This window comes from Pinus tabuliformis, chromosome X, assembly GCF_031772625.1.
Source record: "Pinus tabuliformis cultivar Carrire ecotype Pingquan chromosome X, CPIR1, whole genome shotgun sequence".
Taxonomy (NCBI): Eukaryota; Viridiplantae; Streptophyta; class Pinopsida; order Pinales; family Pinaceae; genus Pinus; species Pinus tabuliformis.
In genome coordinates this window covers 1,533,804,678-1,533,814,873 of record NC_142308.1, presented here as the reverse complement: position 1 = coordinate 1,533,814,873, position 10,196 = coordinate 1,533,804,678, and the positions used below count along the sequence as shown (strand labels likewise).

Sequence of the window (10,196 nt, the reverse complement as noted above, 5' to 3'; positions counted from 1 at the left end):
GGAAAGGCCTCTATCACGATAATACAGCGCCGACGCATGATAACAGTTGGAAAGATCGGCCCGGCACAATACTTTCACCACATCTATCTATATAAATCCACTCCACTCCACCACATTTAAACAAGTATATGACCACTCAAATTGAATGCAATTGGTGGGTCTGGATTTTTATTTCGATATCTTTAAGGTGGGTCTGGTCTGGATTTTTATTTCGATATCTTTAAGGTGGGTCTGGTCTGTATTTTTATTTTGATCCAAGGGTCTGGTTTGGAAGCTGTGGTTCAAGAGAAAGCAGAAATAAAAGCAAAGACGCATCAATGGCAGTTGCTGCTGCTGCTGTTAAGGTCCAATTCCAAGAAAGCAGAAATAAAAGCAAAGACGCATCAATGGCAGTTGCTGCTGCTGCTGTTAAGGTCCAATCCCAAGAAAGCAGAAATAAAAGCAAAGACGCATCAATGGCAGTTGCTGCTGCTGTTAAGGTCCAATCCCAAGAAGAACACGCTGCAGTTACTAATAATGGCAGCCACAATATGCAAGCTGCAGTTACTGATAATGGCAGCCACAATATGCAAGCTGCAGTTACTGATAATGGCAGCCACAATATGCAAGCTGCAGTTACTAATAATGGCAGCCACAATATGCAAGTTATTAATAATGGCAGCGAGAATGAATCAGTACCCAAATCTCTGGGAGTTATTAATAATGAATCAGCAGGGCCCAAATCTCAGAGGGTTATTAATAACGAATCCGTAGGGACCAAATCTCAGGGAGTTTTTAAGAATGGCAGCCAGAATATACCAGTGGGGCCCAAATCTCTGTATGTGGGGGATCTGGAGAGGAATGTTAGCGACGCCCAAATTCAGGAACTCTTCCAACGGGTTGGCCCCGTGGTCAGTGTTCGCATCTGCAGAGATGCCTTGACCAACACTTCACTCGGATACGGCTATGTCAATTACAGCACTCCTGAAAATGCCAGCGAGGCATTACGCAGCTTGAATTTTACACCCCTTAATGGAAAGCCTATTCGAATAATGTACTCACAGCGTGACCCCAGCATCCGCCAGTGTGGATCCGCAAACATATTTATTAAGAATCTTCACAAAGCAGTAGACAATAAAACCCTCTATCACAAATTCTGTGTGTTCGGACCCATTCTCTCTTCTAAGATCGCAATAGATGATGCATCAGGGCAATCCAAAGGTTATGGATTTGTGCATTTTGAGCAAGACGAAGCAGCACAAAACGCAATAAAATGTATGAATGGTGCGTTGATAAACGACAGACCTGTTTATGTTGGCCCTTTTATGAAAAAGGAAAAGCGAGAAGAATTAAAATTCATGAAAAAGAAGAAGCCAGAGCCACAACAAACAAAATTCATGAAAAAGCCAGAGTCAGACTCAGGCTCAGGCTCAGGCTCAGACTCACAACAAACAAATGGAGAAGCCAAGTTTAAAAATGTGTTTGTTAATAATTTACCAGACTCCATGAATGATGAGGATATGAGGAATTACTTTGGTAAGTATGGAACAATTACCAGTGTGGCAGTGATGAGGGATGAAGCTGGAAAGTCAAAGTGTTTTGGATTTGTCAATTTTGACAATGCACACAATGCAGCAAAGTGCGTTGAGAGTTTAAATGGCAAGAAAATTGATGGCAAGGAATTGTACGTTGGAAAAGCACTGAAAAAATCTGAATTAAGGGGGCAATCCGGAACAAATCTTTATTTAAAACATTTGGATGATAGTATTGATGATAACAAGTTGAGAGAACTGTTTTCTATTTATGGCACAATCACTTCATGCAAGGTAATGAGGGATTTTCATGGATACAGTAAAGGTTTCGGATTTGTCTCATTCTCATCCCGTGATGAAGCATCTCGAGCTTTGGCAGAAATGAATAAGAAAGTTGTCATAGGCAAGCCTCTTTATGTTTCTTTGGCTCAGCCAAAGGAGGAGAGAAGAGCAAAGCTACAGTCTTATTTCTCTCAATTGCTTAATCCATTGGGCAATTGAAGAAAACGCAGATGATGCAGCCAGAGTTTAAATTGATGGCAATAAATGATGCCTTGGAAAAGCACTCAAGAAATCTGCAAATCTTTATTTAAAACATTTGCATGATAACATTGATGATAACACATTGAGAGAACCTTTTTCCTTTTATGCCACAATCACTTCATGCAAGGCAACCAGGGATTTTCATGCAAATCTCATTCCCATTTTCCTTTTACCCCACAATCACTTCATGCAACGTAATGAGAGAAGTCCCATTCCCATCTTCTGATGAAGCATCCCTAGCTTTGGCAGAAATGAATAAGAAAGGTGTCCTCCGTAAGCCTCTTTATGTTTCTCCTGCTCAACGAAAACAGGAGAGAAGAGCAATGTTGCACTCACATTTCTCCTAGTTACCTAATCTAGTTGGCATGGCACCAATTGTTGTTGCCTGGTGCTTCCGGTCCTAGATTATATTTAAATGATCTTTGCTAAATTGGTTTATTTCTAAATTTACATGATAAAATAGATGAATTCAAAAAAGCTTTAGGAATTTTTGCAATTTTTGGGTGGTTTTTTGTGTTCAGTTTTAGTGACTTTCCACGCATCATTTTGACTTTTTTATGGTCTTGTGGCTCATGATGATTAAGACTATGGCTTTGTAATTTCAGTTAAGAAATTACACTTGTATTTTTCTTCTACCCGTTATTTTGAATGGTAGAAAAAGATAATTCCTAACAATATTTTAATATCATTGGATTTTACTTTTATTTAACGAATTCCAATTTATAGCTAAACCATCATCATTCACTCTTTTGGACCCTTTGCACGCCCACATGTAGTTTTCTATCCTTGGCATTAATACAATTTCGATTATATTATACATCACTATTCAATTCCAAAAAAAATATAAACATATAGTAAGTTAACTCACATAACCTTGACACTTTATAGTTATGAAAGTTATGTAAAGTTTTTGATTATGTTTCCATGTTCATTTTACTCAGAATTACCCAAAATATTTTAAAAGTAATTATGCTGGAAATTTGTTGATACTTGATAAAGTTTTCATTTATTTTTTTGCAAACTAGTTTTAATCATAAATGTCATTATATCAAACTTCACTTTGTACCTCTATGAAGTTGGCTCCATAGTCATACCTTATAAACGAACATTCAATGATATCACATAGTATTATGATCTCTATGGATGCTTGTATATTTGTAGATGTTAGTTAGGTCAATAAAATATTTATAATTTGATGAATAACATGTATCTATTAATGTGATAATGTGATCTAGGTACTTGGTAGATGCACACTTAAAATGCATCTATTGTGTTTATTAATAATATTATTTATATTATAGATAAATTTCACATCTCTATATATAGATTAAAATCATGGTAATATATGTAGTTACATACACAATCTAATATTTTAATGCTATATATCTATATCTATATATATATATATATATATATATATATAGAAAAGGATTTTGTTGTAAGTATTAAGCACGTATATGTTTATAAATTAAATTTAAATATGAAGTCATAAAATAGCATGTTTATGAATATGCATGATTAATATTTTAATTTATATACTAAAATAGATCTCAAATATAATATCTTTATATATTAGTGATTTCCTTATTTAGTTGATCATTACAAAAGGAAAAGTATTAATTACTAAAATATTTATGAAAATTACAAAAAAATAACAATATATACCTTTTTTTCAACATCTCATATTCCAAATATTATCATTTTTACTATAGTTTCTCTCTCACACACATGCGCACACATACACACCGAGAATGCATTTTGAAGACCTCCATTCATTTAAAGATGATTTTTGAATTAATAAATACACACATTTAGACTTTTTCCTTGCACATAAAAAAATAAAATGATCTAATCCCTCTAATCAGTTATGTATGGGGGAATAAGGAACCCCAAAACCAACCCATCTTAAACATCACCTTGTAGCTACATATTTATTTAAGAAACATGGAGATCAATATACCAGATTGAGTTATTGGATGCATACATCACAATATCATTCAGGTTGATGTTTATATTTTTTTCATTCATTGTGGTTACATGTTTATTTAATAAAAAGAGAAAAACATACTTGGAGGAAGACACTTCTTCTATAAATTGTTTAAATTTTAACCTATATTAACTGAAGGCTTGGTACTCTAGTTAGCGAGGGTGTTCGGTTGTTGTGTGTGCAATTTCTACGTAAAAACATGGGAATTTCAACTACTCAGAGGACTCCACTCTCAGATTTATATTCTTTTATGTAACAACACATTTTGATTAAATAAAATTATTAATTTTTTTTTGTTTGTTTGCGTGAGCATAATTGAATTACTCCTTCTTTGTGCTTTTTTATTTAGTCATTGAATTAATTAATTTAATAAGAAAATTCAAATGGCATAGGATGTGTGCTTTGTAACAAAAATCCAGATTCTATAGATGTTGTGAAATCTACACAACCTAAGTTGCATCGAGTGGTATTAGTGCGGGATTTGTTTTGAGATTTGCACCTTGGATTTGCTTTGTGTAGCAAGGTACCAGGAAACCTTCTTCAATGGTTACCCAGCAAGAGTGCTCAAAGTAAAAGTTGGGTCACAAAATCTGGGTTGAGGGCTATGGATGTTGGTGAGACATTTACGTCTTGTAAAGATGTGACTGAGGAGAAGAGGAACAAGATGAGGAGGTGCAGGAAATAAATAGCTAGAAGAGTTAAGACAAATAATAAAAGAGTTGCAGCATAGAAGAAATGGAGACACAAAAATAGATTCATAGATCGAATAAGAAATAGATGAAGAAAAGGAGGTTGAGGAGAGAGAACCAACAATGAGGTTGATTTTAGATATGAGAAAGAGAGGAAATGCAAGAGTTTAATTTTCATGTTATGATGGAAATTTGAGAGCTGATGTGCTCATCGATTGGATTGGGGAACTCAAAAGACACTTTGCGTATGAAAATGTCCAGGATCCAAATAGGGTGAAATTTTCCATGACAAAGTTGAAAGGCCATGTTGCACTATGGTGGGATATGTTGTAGAAATATGGAGTAGATAATCAAGTATGGAATATCAAGACTTGGAAGAATATGGTCACGAAGATCAAGGATAATTTTTTTTCCTATTGATTACCAACAAAATTTGTATAGACAAGTCCAAAATCTAAGACAAAAGGAGACCTCCTTTCGGGAGTACAATGAGGAGTTTTACAAGCTATAACTTTGATCTCGTATAAAGGAACTAGAATTCCAAAAATTTGCAAGGTATGTGAATGGATTGAAATACTTGATTCAACATTAAATGAGTACACATTATTTCCATATTGTTGATGAATCCTATCACATTTCCTTGAAAATAGAGGAAAAGTTGAATATAAAACACAACATAAAGCTATGAGTGCTCAAAAGGAAAAAGTTTAGGGAGAAGAGGTGAAGCTAAAGCACAAGTTATGCTACCTAATGAAGCTTCTGTTACTGGCGAAAATGCGACCATGCTTCAACAAGAGCAAGTAGAGAATTTAATGTTTCATGGAGTGTTTCTCAAGCCTAAGAGGAAGATAATGGAAGAACCAGAGAAAAAAAGGAAAGTTTTAAAAACTAAATGTAAGCTCCAAGGAAAATGTTGTAACTTGGTTATATTTGGAGGAAGTACAAAGAATTTAGTCTCCATTTAATTCATGGAAAAATTGAAACTCAACAGTTTAGTCCATCCAAACCCTTATAGAGTCGCATGGTTACAAAAGGGACAACAAGTGGTTGTGACTAAGCAATGCTTGGTGAATTTTCAAATTGGAAATCTTGAGGAGAAAGAACTATGTGATGTGGTTGATATGGATGTATATTGATGGGAAGACCATTGTTGTTTAACAAAAAAGTTCACCATGATGTCTGGAAAATACATATGAGTTCAAGAAAGATGGAAAATGGTACAAACACACCCCTTTGTTGGAAAACACAACTGTAGGAGGAAGTTGTGGAAGTACCAGCATTTGCAACAACAAGATCATGTTGTGTTAAACCAAGTATTTTGTACATGATGAAAAAAAGAAAAAATTATGTTTAATAGTGATTCCAAAGCTATGCCAAAGGAAGTGAAATTAGGAACCATCCCGAGAAAAAATAAATCCTTATTAGATGAATTCCAAGAGATTGTTGTTGATCAATTTATAAGAGGACTATCTCTCTTGAGAAGTATTTCTCATCAGATTGACTTGATTCTTGGATCAAGCTTACCAAACAAGGCACATTACAGGATGACCCCAATAGAGAATGAAGAAGTAAATAAGCAGGTATATGAGCTGCTTGATAGAGGATTGATAAGAGAAATATTGAGTTGATGTGTTGTACCAAGAATATTGACTACAAAGAAGACAAGTGAATGGATAATGTGTACAAATTCTAGAGCCATTAATAGTGTTATATGGGATTTACGATTGCGAACAAAATTATTTCCCCTAGGTCTATGTCTAACTCCGATGTAGGGATGGATAGGATTCGAATGATTTATCCAAGGCAAGTAGTTCTAACAACTTTTGGAAGCTCCTGGAAGGTGAATCCCAAGAGCAGGGTAAGACCTTCCACTATGTGTGGTTGCTCTTATCCATCCTGTTGGTTACAGGTGAGTTGCCTGAGGATAATCAGTTTCCTTCCCTTGACCAGGATTGGCCAGAGGCAACAAAATACATGTCTCTATGGGAGACGAAGGATGCTACAAGAATCCGAGAAACCAAGATCTTCTGGATACTGATGGAGGCAAGCATACGACTGTGGATCAACAAACGACTGTGCCTAACCACCTCAGTATACGAAAGCCTAAAGAACTTTGCAGACTTTAAAGTAGATATGAATAATGTGTATATCAAGGCACCAAAGGATCCAGAATAGAAGTGGACCACGCTCCCCTTCATTGCCATAGATGACATTGTGTTCGTGGTGCTCGATACATGGCCCCTGGAATGGTGTGCACTAGATGTGGTAGTGCGTGACGAAATAGAGATTCAAAAACAAAAGGTTGCCGCCAAGTGGCTAGCACAACATAAATGGAACGAACAACTCGCTGCGGAAGTGTGGGTGTCTCGAGAGGCAGCAAAGGCTGCTGTGGAAAAGGAAGCAATAGTAGCGGCCACTAAAACACAGGAAAAAGATGCCCGGACATAACCACTGAACAAGGGACAGACATGACAACGGAGGGCGCGGAACCTAGCACCACCTCGACACAATTGAAATGACCGTGTGCAACAAAACGAACACGGCCACAGAAGAAGACCAAGGCTTCCAAGTTGGAGGGGGAGCCTATTACACTGATTGAGGATGACTTATATGACATCGGTGACACAGTTCGCGAAGTCACCTGGAAGGCGCTCCATGAGGCCATGATGGAGTAGCAGAATGTGTTGGGGGAGCTCAGGGCACAACTCTAGGAACTTTAGGTGCGAGCCCCATAGCCATCAATGGTATCCAGGGATACGGGTACATCAGCAACTGAGCAATTGTTGCAAGCCAAAATGGAAAATACCATTGCTCTGCTGGAAGGAGCACTGACAGCAGCCAATACGAAGGACAGAGCTACGATAAGCTAGCTCAAGGGACTTGGTTTAAACTTGGCTGGCCTGTCGCGAGAAATATTATACTAGTGGTAGGATGGAGCAACCACAGATCTGTGCGCTAGGGAAGGATTTGCAGCCTAGGTGCTCAGTGAATAGCGAATCAACATCAAGCAATTGAGCCTCCAATGCAATGAAGTCGTAGCACAAGCTCAGCAGTTGGAGAAAATCGTCGAGGAATCATGTCGCCACATCCTCGAGCTAGAGATTGTAGTAGACTTACCAGTGGGTATCCGGATCCACAAACTGGCCAGTGGATTCAGCCAGGCACAGGAGGAAGAAACAAAGATCCAACTGGACCTCAACCTGCAAATCATGGAGCTGAGGCTGAAAGCGCAACCCTCTACCCTACAGGAAGTCAGAGAGCAGTGGAACCGTGACATTCAATTAGGACCGGAAGCAATAGAGTGTCCCATATAGAAGTGCACGGGCTTGTTAGATCATTTACTTGTCATGCTCACTTCACTATAGGAAGACCCAATGTTACAGCAGTTAGAGATAGAAGCACGAGAGTTGCAGCAGGCCTATGACAATTTCTAGGGGACTACATAGACAGTTGCCCTTACTCAGCGACTGGCCAAGATGAGGGAAGCCCAAGCTCTCAAGGCACAAGTTACATTGCGTGTCAAAAAGAAGCAGTGCTTAAAGAACGCATCTAACCTTGGCTCGAGGAAGCATTCACGGTCATAGCCAATATTGAGGGAAAGTTGGCACACATGTAGGGCATATACCCACTCAGGCAAGGAATTGCACTCATCAATGATCAGAATTGGATCCTACATGAACTATTTAAAAATCATGCCAAAGTTTCAAAGTCTTACAAGGATCAAAGCTATCAGAGATATCCTCATGACAGTTTCAATTTGTGATCAGCGCGAAGCAATGAGGACCCTCGGTCAAGCGCGCAGACCATTGGCCCATGGTAACACGCGCTGACACAAATTGGCAAAACCAGAGGTCAATTCAAGAAACGGGGGCAGTTTCTGATATGCGATTAGTGACAAGTCGCTAATCGCATATCACCGAGCACACCCCTCAAAGAAGGAAAAGCCCCAAGCGCTCAAACGCGAAAAGTTATAGAATGTAATAGATATCGCGCCAATTTTGTCAGAGGTGGGGTCCCACAAAAACGGGCAGAATATCGGAAGGGCTTCGAGCGGTAGGCAGTTTCAACCGAGTCCCGCCTGATGCCACACAATGGGTGCCACACGTCTGATGAAAGAGAGAGAAAATTGCTCACATCAGACGAATAAACATCATGTTACTTACCTGCCCGATATGGACGATGACCATAGGATCTGGAGGTTCCAGATCGATGGCAGAGATGCAATCCGATGGATGACCAGATTCAACGAGGTAAATAGGCAGAGTTTTATAAGATTTGAAGTCCGACGTGGATGATGCATTGGCAGAAGAGCGTGTTTCGTGGGCATTCTTGGAGTTAACGGTAAAAACGGTCATTTCAAAGACGTCGAAGAGAACTGACACTCAGTTTGTTACAAAATAGGTGGCCAGCTCCCTGTGAGGCGTTATACAATGATGATTACACTAAACAGAGGGATTCAGACAGACAAAGGCAGGGAAACCGGAGAGCCAGGAAGCAGAAACGAGGTTCAAGGAGTCTGAGAGTCAAAGAGTTTGTGTGCTCTAGATAAGGCTTGAGAGGTTCAAGTGAACTCCTCTGTATATGCCTGTCATGTATGAGTCTTAGATTGGGCTCATACTACTATGACCAATAGAGGTCAAATTTCAGTAAGGATAGTCTGTGTACTCCAGAGGCTTGGGGGATCCAAGTACAGTCTTGCTGATTTATGTCTAATGAGTGAGACTCAAATTGAGCTCATTGTTGTAAAAACTCTACTTTGAAAACATAATAGAGAGGCCACCATTGAAGGCTGGACCGGGAGACATAGCCCAGGATTATTGGTGAACTCCTTATTAAACTTGTTGTGTTGATATGTTTGCCTATTATGTTTTCCCTAACTACCTCAATGCCTGTGTATTTCACAATCTTATCAATCCGTTGCTCAAAATAACATAGGCACATCCATGCACATGAGTCTATAATACCTTAATTGTTTTTCTTAGATCAATTTTAGATCAAGTGGTATCAGAGCTCTAGGTTACTAAGGTTAGACAAGCTTGTGTTGGATTTTTGTTGTTGAATGCTAACTAGGAAAAAGCTCAAATTAGGAGAAGGATAATTGGTTGAAGCTAACCCAGAAATTGGAAGAGTCTATCCTAAGAGGAAAATGACAGAATAAAGTCCTTTGGAATTAGACTCCTAGTTCATGGATAGTTTCATGACCATGAGAGCCATCGTAGAGGAAATGTATAGAGAATTTAAGAAAGGTAGAGATGAAGATTCATCAAACTCCAAACAAGATAAAGGAGTAGAAGAATATCTCCTCCATGATGATTCTAAAGGCAAAGGGAAAGAACAAAAACTTGCGACACCTCCTAATAGCCCTGAAAATAAAAAGAAAACACATTTGATTAAATTATATGTTAAATTTGATTTGTCAATATATGATGCAGAGTTGAATGCCGAGAAGCTAGATAATTGGATTAG

General features: G+C 38.3%; 1 pseudogene; it reads left to right on the top strand.

The window, feature by feature from the left end:
* Positions 1-317: 317 nt before the first annotated feature.
* On the top strand, positions 318-2,012 carry LOC149145891 (polyadenylate-binding protein 8 pseudogene; annotated as a pseudogene).
* Positions 2,013-10,196: the final 8,184 nt, after the last annotated feature.